Genomic DNA, 14,489 nt, shown 5'->3' with positions numbered 1-14,489 from the left:
CTTCTTGCTAAATCCATGTCTGACGCTGTGCTCTGAGACCTTGTTGGCGTTCACCTTGAAGTGACTTGATCTCGCTCCTTGCCAGAACTGGACTTTGTGGATTTTGGTGGGGTTTAGCGTTGGACCCTGTGTCCCTATCCAAGCTCAGGACCCTGTAAACAGAGCACTAAAGCCCCAATCATGGGGACTGAGGGCCAAGCTACACATTGTGCTAATTGCTTTGTGTGTAGCAGCAGCTTTTGTTTTGATTTCTGTTAGTAACTATGCATGGCCCTGATTTGGACACACACACCTGTTTTTTTTTCTTGAAATTCCTGATTTGCTTTCTTCCCCCCCCCCCACTTCCTCCCATGGGAAGATGGGATTTAAAAAAAAGTTTCCCCGTCTTCCTTATAACTTCTACTACTTGGTTACTTGTCAAACAGAAAGCCAGTGAGTAAGCAGGCAGTGGTATCTACTACTACTCCTTCTTACCACCCCTGTTTGCTTGCTTATTTGCTCATACCCCTCTGGGCCAGAGTGAGAGGTAGGTGAGCAAGCAGGTTCCAGTAGTGAAAAAGGGGAGGAGGTTGAGGGGGCTCTTGTCAGTGGGCCCCCAGTGATGTGTGGGCCCTCTGCAAGTGCCTGACCATGTCAGGCCTTGACGCCAGCCCTGACTCAGCTCCACAATTAGCATTACATGGAGTTTGGCTCTGAGGAACGCCCCGTGCAAGTTCTAGGCCAGCCACGCGAGTAAGCAGAGGTTCTGCTGCTCCATGCTGTGAGGACATGGAGAGGAATGAGATTCCCATTATCAACACCATCTGGTTGATGCTGTAAATATTTGGCATGATGCACAACCCATTACATGGTTTGTGGATTGTGTGGCATTGATTCACAGAGACAGAAGAGCTCACCCCAGTATAAAGTGCCTCAAGGGGTAGTTGTACTTTCCTTAAGAAGCAGCCAGGAAGGAAGACCCTTTTGATCCTCATTAACCAAACAGTCTACAAAAACATGCAAATTGTGATCTGCCCTTATAGGGACAAAAAAAAATGTTGTTTTTTTTTAAGTGACCATTTTAAGTGATTTCATTTTTCTTGTAACCTAACCATGATTGTAAGCAACTAGCACATAAACCGGTAAGTAAGTATAGGGTTTTTTTGTTTTTCTAAGTTGGACTTGGTCCACCATTGAGCACAGGGAAATTCTCAGAAGAACGCTTGCTCCAGGCATCTGGTTTTATTATCAAAAGGGACCCTGTTGACATTGTCTTGACGTCATGACAAAGTGGCACTGTGTGGTAAACAGATACTTTGTCCCTGTCTCACCCCTACCCTCCTCCATATTTCCTGCATAGATCACCCAGGGGATTTGGGAGCTGAGTTTGAAGGGGAAACCTTTACAGTCTTACTGCAAAGGCAGTGGAGGCTGGTGGCTCCAATGTCAGTGGGGCAGTGAATCTGCTCTCAATTTTAGTCAGAACTCTAAAGGAGCTAGCTCCTTTAGAGTTCTGACTGAAACCCAGAGAAGATCCAGTGCCCCACTGGCATTGGAGCTACCAGCCTCCACTGCACTAAGCAGATCCTGTGTAGAATCCATTCCCAAAATCCTTACTTGAGTTTTCTGCACTGAAAACAGCCTCCCAAGCCAGAGGAGATATCATCTATTTATCTGTAAGAACAAAAGTTAGTTTGTTTTAAGGAGTAATTTGGAATGTAAATCTCTTGGTGATTTCAGATGCTCGTCCATTCATATGACAAAAAACACAAGGGGGAATGAGTGCAAAATATCTACAGCAGTTGATCCAGAGAATAGCCAAATTTGATCTTTAAAAAATCTCCTGAGAAGTTGGGGACTGAACCAAACAGTATTGCTAATGCTCCAGAAATAGAGCCTACTATGAATGACAGTGTTAGTTTTACAGGGTTGTCCCATAAACTCCACAAAATCTGCAGTTTCCCCTGATTTTGCCAGGAATGTTGTCACTGATAGAATGTCCTGCAGAGAATGGTCCTCATCCAGATAGTTAGTCATGACTTACAGCCAATCCTCATGTTTGCAGAGAAACAAGTCTACTGAGGTCCCAACAGACAACACATAAAATGCATGAATGCATTTAACATATCCAATTTTTAAAATGTAAATAGCAACTACAGGGTCCCCAATCAGGATTAGGACAACACTGCACAGGTTGGGAGATTGTAAACCACTTCCCCCTGTACCATGGGTGCTTCCAGATGGGGGGTTCCTAGCGCTAACACTCAAAGCATTGTGGAGCTATTCTGTCTCTCTCTTTTTTTCCTTAACAGGGAGGAAAAAAAGGCAAAAGAAGCAGTGGGTGAAACACAGGAGGGTTACAAATGGAAGACTATCTTCCATAAAATTCCATGAACGAGGAGTGCAATTGCACAATAAAAGCCTCATCTGGAAGCACCACCATCTCACCCCAAATCCCACTCATTCTCACAGCTGCTATAGGGCTCATGAGGGAAATTTCCATTGATTTTATTATGTTTAGATGGCTTTGTTAATTGTTGGTTTTAAGCTGTAAAGACACTGTGGTGTCTTTGATGAACAGCAGCAAACGAACATTTTAAAAAACTGACACATGAATTTAGAATTTAACATAGGTTTTAAAATACCACCATCACTGCTGCTGGATACTGATTTATCAGTGTTGGGGCTCACGGTTGTGGTATCGGTCTGAACAATTCATATTAATTCTGGGTAGATCCATTCTGCATTCACTCTGGGGTTTATTCATTATGTTTGTTTCTTTCTTTCTTCTCACTAAGCAAACTCAAAGCAAAGCCAGGTCCACTCCATCAAGCCTCGTGCGCTCTCCAAATTGAAACGTCTACCGCAAAAGTTATCACATTGGCCAGACCTCAGCTTCGCTGAAACAAGCTGCAAACGCTTTTGAATGAAACTAACCTTCAAAGGGAAGGCTAAACGTAGCAGCACACCAGAATGGCTATTTATACAGAAAATAAGAAACCCAGTCCCTTTCCCAAGACACCTTACTGGCTTGCCCCTGCTCGCTGCAAACTTAATCAACCTGACTGCTACTTAATCAAAAAGTGGATTATTGGTGGTATCTATCGCAAAGACCACGAGACTGCTGCCAAAAGAATATTGATCACAGTAGCATCTGTCAGTCATCTTTTACTACTGAAATGATTATTGACTCAGAACCTTGCTCATTCACATCCACGCCAGGCCGCGAAATTGCTCCCCGGCTGCCAGCAGAGATTTTTTTTAAAAACGTCGAACTTGGTTACAACATAAGGCAACAGGATGCTTGTTTTCATAAAACATGCTGCTGCAATTGTAATGAAATGTGATCAGTTAAAATTGGCCGATAAATCCTCTGCTGCTCAGCTGGACCCAAATCGGATCCAGAACATGCCATCCAAGGAGTAAGAAATCCAGATTCAAAGCAGGACAGCACTATTGTACCTTTACAAGTTGGCACCGCTTTTTTTTTTTTCCCCTTGCATGGTAAGCTGCGCCTGCCCAAATTCCCTTGTTCACACTGGGGCTGTTCAAACAACCAGCTAACCCACACTTACTAGTTGTTTGTTGAACCATGGGTTGTTTCTTGAACCAAGGGCTAGCATGTTGTCTGAACCCAGGACATTTTCCACAGCGTGGCTTGATAACCAAGCAGTGTGGCTTGTTAATCACCATGAACAACCCAACAACAAACCATGGGTTCTCAAGGTGGCTTGTTTGAGAAAAATAAGGCCCACCACGTGGTTAACAAACTACCCTGAGGTTCAGACAACACCCTACCCACTGTTCAACAACAACCCACACTCAACCACTGAATGTGGGTGGGGATGTTGAAGGAATCCAGTTGGGGTAGAGTTCAGCAAGCTTTCACCTGCTCACCTCCTGGACTCTGGTTCATGGATCCCCAAGTTGGCCCAGCGTGGCACACGTTGAGTCAGGCAAGCTCACAGTTTTCCCTTTTTTATTTAAGCAAATAGTGATTTGCGCAAAATCACAGGTAATAATAGTTAAGGAATCGCGATTTGTGCAAATTGTGCTATTTACAGCTGCGGTTTTGCACAAATCACAATTTCCATAAATATTAATATCCCTGATGTTGTGCAAATTGTGACTCGTGGATTCAAAAAAGCAGGAAGTTTCAAGAACTGACCCAGTGCTTGGCTTGCAAACATTTGCTGAGCGGGGCACCACGCGGATCTGTAGACCCAAAAGCAAAAAGGATTTCCCCACAACAGCCATCCCCAAGCGTGGGTTAGCGTGTTGTGTGACAGTGGGTTGGATCCAGGATCTTTCTTCCAAGGATGGAAAGGTACCACTCAAGGAAGATGCTGCTGCCTAATTTTGGAGGATCCCCCCTTTCCCTTGTGCACCACAGCTCACCCCATTCAGCAGGGTCTTCTGGTCCTCTGTGTAGCATTTTCAGGAGGCTGAAGGGGCTGCTATGGGAAGGAGAGGGCAAGGAAGACTTCTTCTACCATCCTAGACTTGCTTAGTTTCAGAAGCAGAAAGGCACACACACATTTACACAAACACAGAGATGCACACTGAAGACATCTGTTGTTCAAAAGGCACTTCTCACACTTTGGTTCAGTGTAGAAGTGGTGAACTGAGAACCTGCTGCACAGAGAGGCCACAAATAGTACTGGATCTTGCTCCACAAATTTGGGGCTTCACCACACCAGGCTTTTTATTCCACAATTTACTGGGGATTCTTTGCAGAATTAAGATCAGCTGCTTACACAGGCTGTCTTTTCGGGGCTGTCTTTCTCAGCAGCCTCTTCACCACCTCCTCAGAATTTTCTGCCCCTCTCTGCTTGGTCTAGGAATTGGGCAGAGCAGGGGTGGGGTGAGAAAATGATGAGAGGGGGGGGATGCTTTGTTATAATTTGCTTTGCATTTTCTTTTTCTCCACATCCTGCTGACTCCACTGAGACAGCACAGAGGTCACCCAGCATATGTAACTCCATATAACATATTTATCCTGCCATTCTTCCAAAGAGCTCAGAGCGGCATACATGTCTCCTTCCATTATAGAACAACCCTGCAAAGTAGCTTAGGTGGGGAGGGGGGGAGATACTAGCCCAGAGTATCTTCCATGTTGAAGAAGCTTATCATATGGAGCCACCCTATATTTACCTCATGGTGCTGTGTTGTAGCAGCACTGCACGATTTCACACAGCCATTAAAGTGGATTTACATTTAAATATGGCATTATCTCCAATATTTAAAAAAAGTGGGATAAAGGTCAAAAACCATGGGAGATGCCCTGTAGGTTGATGACGTCATGTAAAGGACCTGCAAACTTCCGTGAGTGTGCAGTAAAAGCCTCATGTAGAAATGCTCTTAAACTGCTTTCAAAGCCATCCATATAGAACTGGGGAGGTGCGATATCAGGAACAGGAAAATTCCTACTTCTGAATTCTGCCGTAAAAGCACCTGCCATATAATCCAGAGGAGAGGGTAACACATCTGTACTAAATCTGATTTCTTCTTCAGCTGCCAAGCACCTTGGTTGGACGCAGTTGTTTTCGCTTACTAACGTCACATCTGGAGCCTGAGCCAGAGGTTTTGTTTCCTGAATTCTAATTACGGACTCTGAAAAGGTCACCCAGAAGGAAGGATGGCAGAGGAGTCTGCATGTAATGCCAGGGATGAATTAGAGTGCCATGAAGCCTGGAAGATCATCTCTCTGAGCCCAACAAGGGGAGTTCTTGAAGGGTACAGGTTTCCATTTCAGCCAAACCCCAATGGCATGTTGATAATATGAAGAAAGAGTTAGGAAATATTAGGACAGTGTATCAAACCTTGGCTGCACACTCATCTGAATGAGAAAAGCCATGAAAGAAGTAGCCAAAAACTCTGCATCCCAGACTCAGAAAAACAGTTTGATGATCTAAAACATTCAGCTGCATCTCAGGAATGCCTGCAAAAACGTCTGCTGTTTCACAGTCGAGCTTAAAATGAGGGTTGCCACAAAATTGTCTGGAGAATTTCAATATGGTTTCCACTTCTTCCCAGAACTAGGAGCAAATTACTATCAAAATGTCAGTCTCAATAGTTCCATGGATACATAAAGCTGTCATATTGTAATTTGCACTGCCTTCCTGGGCAGTTGCCAAGGGCCCAGTGAGACTAATGTCCTGGACCTGCATTAAAAAACAAAACAAAAAAACCCAGGGGCAGGGCCACCATTTCAATTTCCCACAATGCCCTGGAGCAATACTACACTGGGGGAGAATTAAAATGGTGGCTAGATCCAGTGGAGGCTGGTGGCTCTGATGTCAGCAGGGCAGTACATCTGCTCCAGGTTTCAGTTAGAACTCTAAAGGCGCTATCCAAGGTGTTTTGAACTTCACTTGAATATCGAGCCAGCCCAGCACCCTGCACGGTGTCTGATTCCTGAGCAACACACTTTAGCCATCAGTCTGCACAAATATAAGCCACTTCCATACAGCAGGCTCTTTTCTCTTTCCCCATTAAACACACAGACATAGCAGTCCCACTCCAGATTTCTAGGAAGAAATAGAAATGTGCAGATATCAACATTGACATACATTTGGCCACTCTGTACATTCTAGTTTTCACAATAGTTATTCTCCCAACCAAACAGCAGACAAACAGCTTGGCACAAAAACGTATCTGATGGGATCCCATGAGAACACGGACTGCTTCCTGCATTTCAAATGCAGAACTTGATTGTAAAGATTGCCAGGCCAGAAATGACTGGCGAGGCAGGCGAGTTGTGCATGCTTCTGTCTGATTGGTAGGTTGCTGCCTCCACTACCACCACCACCGCACTTTCCCCTTTAAACCTGGGGAGGGAGACCCCAGAGATACGAGCTAGTTTTCTGCCTGAGGGGAGGTAAGGACCAGCAGAGGCCTCCCAGTACTGCAGGCAGGTGGCCTGGTTTCCTCTTACTTTCCCTTTGGCACAAATTAGTAAACATAGGTAGGTTAGTCCAAGTGGCTAGACAGATGGGAAGAGAAGTGTCTGTCCTGGGATTGTCAGAAAGTCATGTTTAAACCTCAGGCAGGTCCTAACTGAAAGCAGATATGTATTAAAGAACTATCAGAGGCAAAATGGGAAAGCAGAAAAGGTACCTGCAAATAAACACATGGTAAAAACTACGCAAAACTCACAGAGGTAAAATACTCACAATGGAGCAGTCACCCGGGGGGGGGGGGGAATCTCCATGACAATGGGAGGAGAAGCGAATGTAGGATTACCCGGATTTTTCAGGGAATCGGCTTTGGTCCACGCAGGGCTCCATGAACGAGTGCCCTGTACCATTCTAAGTCACTTCACTGTAACATACTTCCAGGTGGGGTGGGGAGTTTGGAGTTAATGTTATCAGACTGGCAGGGGCTGATCAACCAATGCAAGAGGCTTCCCCCACCTTCCAATGTGAGAAGCTTCCCCCCCTGCACACACACACACACACACACACACACACACACTCTCACACTCCTTCTTTACAGCTAAGCAACATTAGAGAAACACAGCTGCAGCCTTCTCCCTCCCCTGAAGCTTTTAATGCTGCGAAGGTAGACGCACATATGTTTCTGCGTAGACACACACACGTGTGTGCTGGGAAAGACAGGGAGAGGAAACCCCCCTTGACCCAGGTCATGGTGAATGGCACACCCCTGGGCAGGGCTAGCATACCCAAAGTAAATGCAGGGGTTGGGGCATACAACAGCTACAGTGCGACCCAACTTAAGGAAAAGAATCAGACTTTAAGTAGTCTCAGGAAATCCCATTTTTCCGTGAAAAGGTCTGGGGTGGCTGCAGGATGGCAGCCTGCATGCACCCCGAACGACCTCCAAACACAGCCCGCTCACACCAGATTGTCTGTGGAGACACCCCCCTGGAGACTTGCAACACACACAGCTTCTTCAGGTGGTCAAAGGAGGAGGTGACTAGAGGGACCAGATGGACAAAGAAATAAAGAACCATGTTCAGTTTTTACTATGCTTAGCCAAAGTGGATAGGGGTGACTGCCCAACAGATTTCAACAGTCAGAGGAATAATATGGAAGCTGGAAGACCCTCTTTGCACCTTTTGGGGCTAGGAGATGGTCTAGAAAAAACCCTTTTATCACCTTTTGGGCTAGGAGATGGGACTAGAAAAGTGTTAATTAAAAGGGAGGTGGCTTTAGCTACCTCTGGCAGGCTCAGTACATCAAAGGGCTTCCTTTTCTGTGGATCTGGAAGCCCTGGGAAAGACATGTAGTATTTCAAGAGGGCTATGGATGATGGTAGCTTTAAAGAAATCGTTGCAGAAAGGGAGGTCCACATTACACTGAACTCATTAAAAGACATGTGCTAATTGAGAAATAGAAAATATACAGATAACTGACAGTGTCAAAGTCAGTATTAGGTAGAGATCTGAAATTAACTATTTGGTTGAACCTGGTAAAAAGGGTTGCTTTTGTCTGGATTCACAAGCCCATTCTAACTAAGGCTGCACTAAATTTTCTTCTGTTTTGATGTTTTGGTATAAAAATAGTGCTGTCAGGGGGTAGAAGAAAGATCCCCTTCCCTCTTAAAAAAACAGAACAGAATGAAAACCCTACCTTGCTCACTTTGTTTGCCACCTGTTCATTCCCCAATTGGCTGTTGCTCTGGGGCAATTTTAAAAGATCTTATTCTTTTTTCAGGAAATATTCAATTCAACCAATCAGGGATCAGATAGTGAATAGGATGGAGACATGAAGCTACATCAGCAGTGAGAGTTGGCTATGTGACTGAAGGCAAAATTAAGCCAATGGAAACCGCACACAGGGCCTAAAGGAAGGAGAGACTATATGCACTAGTAGCAGGAAGTAAGTGGGCAAGTGAGGGAAGTTTGGATGGGTTTCTTCCTGTGGGCCAAGAAACCAAGGGTCTAAGTCTAGTGCCTGACAAGAGAGTTCTGCCAGGTGTGGCATTTCCTGTCCCTACAGCATTCTGACATGGCAACCCTAACTAGCACAAAAAGAGTCAAGAAGTAGTGTGGGATAGCTTGAATCTCACATATTGATTTGATCTAACCAGCCAATTTTTGGCATTAGGCTTCTACTTCCTTATAAGAAGTTACGCGTTGCTGCTTCCTTGCAGTATCTCAAAGTCCATGATGAAGTTCACGAAGCTTATGAGGACAACTGTTAAGAGCAGTCATGGAGCCCAAGTGGGAGGAGGGGAATTGTACAGGGAGATCATTGCAGGCCTGCACAACTTATAGTCCACTAAATGGGATGAAACCAGGGTGGCCACATACACATCACCAAAAAAGAGGAAATGCATCTCCAAAAAAGAGGACATCAATTTGCATAATATCTGCATATGCAAGTGTGTGTATGTGTGTGTGTGTGTGTGTGTGTGCAAATTTAGAAATAATAACTACCATTTAAATAGAAATACAAGACACCCCAATGGAGAAGACTGATAAGTGACTAGTGTGCCTGCTCAATCCGCTGTGCAGGTGCTTGGTGCTGATGGGCAACTTAAAGGTCCCAGCTCTCCATTGTTACGGTTCTTTGACTTTAAACCAGACTTGAACTGGATAGCCCATCAAATAGACAACACCTTTAAATAGAGGACTGTCCTCTGCCAGATGTCAAAAAGAGTACAGTCCTCTATAAAGTAGGCCACCCAGAAACCCACTAGCCATATATTCTTGCATGGCCTGCCAAGTTGTTGTTTTTTTCAAGCCCAGGGCAAGATGCAAAAACAGGCAGGGTTTTATCCAGATGTCATATTTGGAGTGGACCCATTGAAATCAGTGGGACTTACGTAAGTCATGACTAGCGCACCACTGATTTCAATGGTTCTACTCCAAGCATGAAAAAATCTGGATCCAAACCAAGATTAATAGAGTGCCTGGTGGGCTGATGGGCTGTGTTTGGCTTGCTAGGTTGCAAGGTGTACAGATCAGATACAGTGATTCCAACATGGTACTTGCAAGCTGAGAATAAAACAGCCCAGGCTCCCATTAATTGCTGGTGATTATTAAGCACTGAGACTATATGAAAGAGTGTTTGTTTTCCTGTGCTTTATTGATCATGAAATCTATGCATTTCTCTCTTAGATGCTGATAGTGAAGAGGCACAGCAGAGTTTCACTCCTTGCATTCATTTAGCCTTTACTCTTTTCTTTGTAATGTCCTGAACAGCTAGAGAGCTCCCTGGAAAGAGCAGTGAAACCCCTGCCGCTCCTTGTGCATCTTGCTAGTGCTGCCACCATCCTCTTTCATCCCTCGTGAGTGCCTCCACCTCGTGATCCTAAAAATCAAGAAGAAAGGACACTGGAGAGCATCTGAAACACAACTGCAACCTTTCTTATTTTTATTTTTTCAGTCTTGCACAAGTGCGCACATTTGAAAGTCCACAGCTACAGAATTTGTGAGCCAGGGCAAATTGGATGTGGTTATTGGGGAGATGTCAAGATTAAATATAGACATTCTGGGTGTCAGTGAACTGAAATGGACTGGAATGGGCCACTTCACATCAGATGACCACCAGATCTACTACTGTGGACAAGAGGACCACAGAAGAAATGGTGTAGCCTTCATAATTAATAATAAAGTGGCTGAAGCAGTGCTTGGATACAATCCAAAAAACAATAGAATGATCTCAGTTCGAATTCAGAGTAAGCCATTTAACATCAGAGTGATCCAAATATGCGCCCCAACCACAGATGCTGAAGAAGCAGAAGTAGATCAGTTCTATGAGGATCTGCAGCACCTACTGGATAGTATGCCAAAAAAAGATGTTATTTTAATTACAGGAGACTGGAATGCTAAGGTGGGTAGTCAAACGACACCTGGAATTACAGGCAAGCATGGTCTGGGAGGACAAAATGAAGCGGGACATAGGCTGATAGAAGTTTGCGAAGACAACTCACTGTGCATAACAAACACTCTTCCAACAACCTAAGAGACAACTTTATACATGGACTTCAGACAGTCGACACCGAAATCAGATTGACTACATCCTTTGTAGCCAAAGGTGGCGGACATCTATGCAGTTGGTAAAAACAAGACCTGGAGCTGATTGTAGTTCACATCACAAACTTCTTATTGCACAATTTAGAATCAGACTAAAGAGAATAGGGAAGACCCACAGATCAGTTAGATATGAGCTCACTAATATTCCTAATGAATATGCAGTGGAGGTGAAGAATAGATTTAAGGGACTAGATTTAGTAGATAGGGTCCCGGAAGAACTATGGACAGAAGTTCGCAACATTGTTCAGGAGACGGCAACAAAAAACGTCCCAAAGAGAAAGAAAACCAAGAAGGCAAGATGGCTGTCTGCTGAGACACTGGAAACAGCCCAAGAAAGAAGGAAAGCAAAAGGCAACAGTGATAGGGGGAGATATGCCCAATTAAATGCAAAATTCCAGAGGTTAGCCAGACGAGATAAGGAATTATTTTTAAACAAGCAATGCGCGGAAGCGGAAGAAGATAATAGAATAGGAAGGACAAGAGACCTCTTCCAGAAAATCAGAAACATCGGAGGTAAATTCCAGGCAAAAATGAGTATGATCAAAAACAAAGATGGCAAGGACCTAACAGAAGCAGAAGAGATCAAGAAAAGGTGGCAAGAATATACGGAAGATCTGTATAGGAAAGGTAATAATATCGGGGATAGATTTGATGGTGTGGTCAGTGAGTTGGAGCCAGACATCCTGAAGAGTGAGGCTGAATGGGCCTTAAGAAGCATTGCTAATAACAAGGCAGCAGGAGACGACAGTATCCCAGCTGAACCGTTTAAAATCTTGCAAGATGATGTTATCAAGGTGATGCATGCCATATGCCAGCAAATTTGGAAAATACAAAAATGGCCATCAGATTGGAAAAAATCAGCTTATATCCCCATACCAAAAAAGGGAAACACTAAAGAATGTTCAAACTATCGAACAGTGGCACTTATTTCACTTGCCAGGAAGGTAATGCTCAAGATCTTGCAAGGTAGACTCCAGCAATTCATAGAACGAGAATTGCCAGATGTATAGGGATGTCAGAGAATTCCACCACGGATCTCGGTGAGGCCGAATGCCAGTGCATTTGGCCCCCTGAAATCTGTGGCGGAACGGCCTGCCACCCCCCCGCCCCCACGCGGATCCCCCCCGGGACGAGACTTACCTGGGGCAGATGTTCTGGGCGGCGGAGGCTCTGGCAGTGGCTTTGGCGGTGGCTGGTTTTCCGACCGGCTGCTGCCGCCGCCATTTCCAGTCTGGAGGTTTTTTGTTTTTTTTTACAGAGACGTGATAGGCTATGCACAGGGCTCTGGGTAAAAAACAAAAACAAAAAAACCCCGCATATGCAAATGGCGGCAGGCTACAGCCGCCACCATTTGCATTCCTTATTTTTCACCGTCTTAGTCTACGTAAATATTTACGTAGGCTAAAATGGCGAATCAAAAAGGGATGCAAATAGCGCCTGCTATGCTATTTGCGTTCCCCTTAATTTTCTCTGTAATAGTCTATGTAAATATTTACGTAGACTAAGATGGCGAAAAATAAGGAACGCAAATGGGGGCGGCCGTAGCCGCTGCCATTTGCGTATGCGGGGTTTTTGTTTGTTTGTATTTTTACCCAGAGCCCTCTGCGGCTGGAAATCTGGCTGTGGACGGCTCTGGCCTGGGCCTGGCTGGAGGCTCCGTGGAGCCGCCGCGGAGCACAGCCGGCTGTCGAGGATTCCGGGTGGGAGGAACGGAACACCTCCCCCCCCCCACCATGAACATAATCCGTGGAAAGGTAAGTGACTTTCGTACATCCCTACAGATGTACAAGCTGGGTTTAGAAAAGGCAGAGGAACTAGAGACCACATTGCCAATATCCGCTGGATAATGGAGAAAGCCAGGGAGTTTCAGAAAAACATCTATTTCTGTTTTATTGACTATTCTAAAGCCTTTGACTGTGCGGCAAGTTGTGGCAAGTTCTTAGTGGTATGGGGATACCAAATCATCTTGTCTGCCTCCTGAGGAATCTGTATAATGACCAAGTAGCAACGGTAAGAACAGACCACGGAACAATGGACTGGTTTAAGATTGGGAAAGGAGTATAGCAGGGTTATATACTCTCACCCTACCTATTCAACCTGTACACAGAATACATCATGTGACATGCTGGGCTTGATGAATCCAAGGCTAGAGTTAAAATCGCTGGAAGAAACATTAACGATCTCAGATATGCAGATGATACCACTTTGATGGCTGAAAACGAGGAGGAGCTGAGGAACCTTATGACGAAGGTGAAAGAAGAAAGTGCAAAAGCTGGGTTGCAGTTAAACCTCAAAAAAACCAAGATTATGATAACCAGCTTGATTGATAACTGGCAAATATAGGGAGAAAACGTGGAGGCAGTGACAGACTTTGTATTTCTAGGCGCAAAGATTACTGCAGACTCTGACTGCAGCCAGGAAATCAAAAGACATTTACTTCTTGGGAGAAGAGCAATGACAAATCTTGACAAAATAGTGAAGAGCAGAGACATCACACTGACAACAAAGGTCCGCATAGTGAAAGCAATGGTATTCCCCGTAGTAACCTATGGCTGCAAGAGCTGGACCATAAGGAAGGCTGAGCAAAGGAAGATAGATGCATTTGAACTGTGGTGTTGGAGGAAAATTCTGAGAGTGCCTTGGACTGCAAGAAGACCAAACCAGTCCATACTCCCAGAAATAAAGCCAGACTGCTCACTTGAGGGAATGATATGAAAGGCAAAACTGAAGTACTTTGGCCACATAATGAGAAGACAGGATACCCTGGAGAAGATGCTGATGCTAGAGAAAGGGGAAGGCAAAAGGAAGAGGGGCCGACCAAGGGCAAGATGGATGGATGATATTCTGGAGGTGAAGGACTTGGGGGAGCTGCGGTGGTGACGGCCGACAGGAAACTCTGGTGCGGGCTGGTCCATGAAGTCACAAAGAGTCGGAAGCGACTGAACGAATAAACAAAAACTGATCCCCCTTACTGCCTGCTGTCTTGAAGTATGCATATCTTTACCAATCCCTATCACCGCTCTGCCTTGAAACTTGTGTATCTTTACTGATCCCCATCACTGCTGTGTAACCCATATGTATATCTGACAGCTAACAATGGAGACCAATGGAGGGAAGCAACAACCACAAAGGTGGGGGAACCGAACCAAAAGCGGCTGGCGGCTGCAGGAGAAGGAGCTTTTCAGGTAGGTGTAATTACTTCAGCTGCACCTGAAGCATGACTTTGCTAGCAAGGCAAGCACTGAAGTGGAAGATGACATTGACAAGGACATTGACAAGAGAGAGGTATCAGTGTGCTGGACTAAATAATGGACAGGCAGTCTTGCGCTCCCGCACACTTGCACAAGACCTCGAATAAAAAATATTTTTAAGTTTGCTCAGAAAATTATATGCATTTGGCAATCTGATGTGGGTGGGAGGGAGTTTCCCAACAACCCCAGCAAATTAATTGTAGAAAGTGTTCTGATGTAGGGAAAGAGGAAATGAGGATTTCTGCTGCAAAGAC

General features: G+C 44.9%; 1 protein-coding gene across 2 annotated transcripts in view; it reads right to left on the bottom strand.

The window, feature by feature from the left end:
• LOC146353864 (uncharacterized) overlaps nt 1-14,489 on the bottom strand; it is a 101,600-nt gene that overhangs the window by 76,272 nt on the left and 10,839 nt on the right. The window lies entirely within an intron of this gene.

The sequence above is a fragment of the Heloderma suspectum genome, chromosome 2, assembly GCF_057233095.1.
Source record: "Heloderma suspectum isolate Gila_16-S chromosome 2, 16-S_ref, whole genome shotgun sequence".
Taxonomy (NCBI): domain Eukaryota; kingdom Metazoa; phylum Chordata; class Lepidosauria; order Squamata; family Helodermatidae; genus Heloderma; species Heloderma suspectum.
The sequence above is the reverse complement of the archived record's forward strand: the minus strand, read 5'-3'. Positions and strand labels throughout refer to the sequence as shown.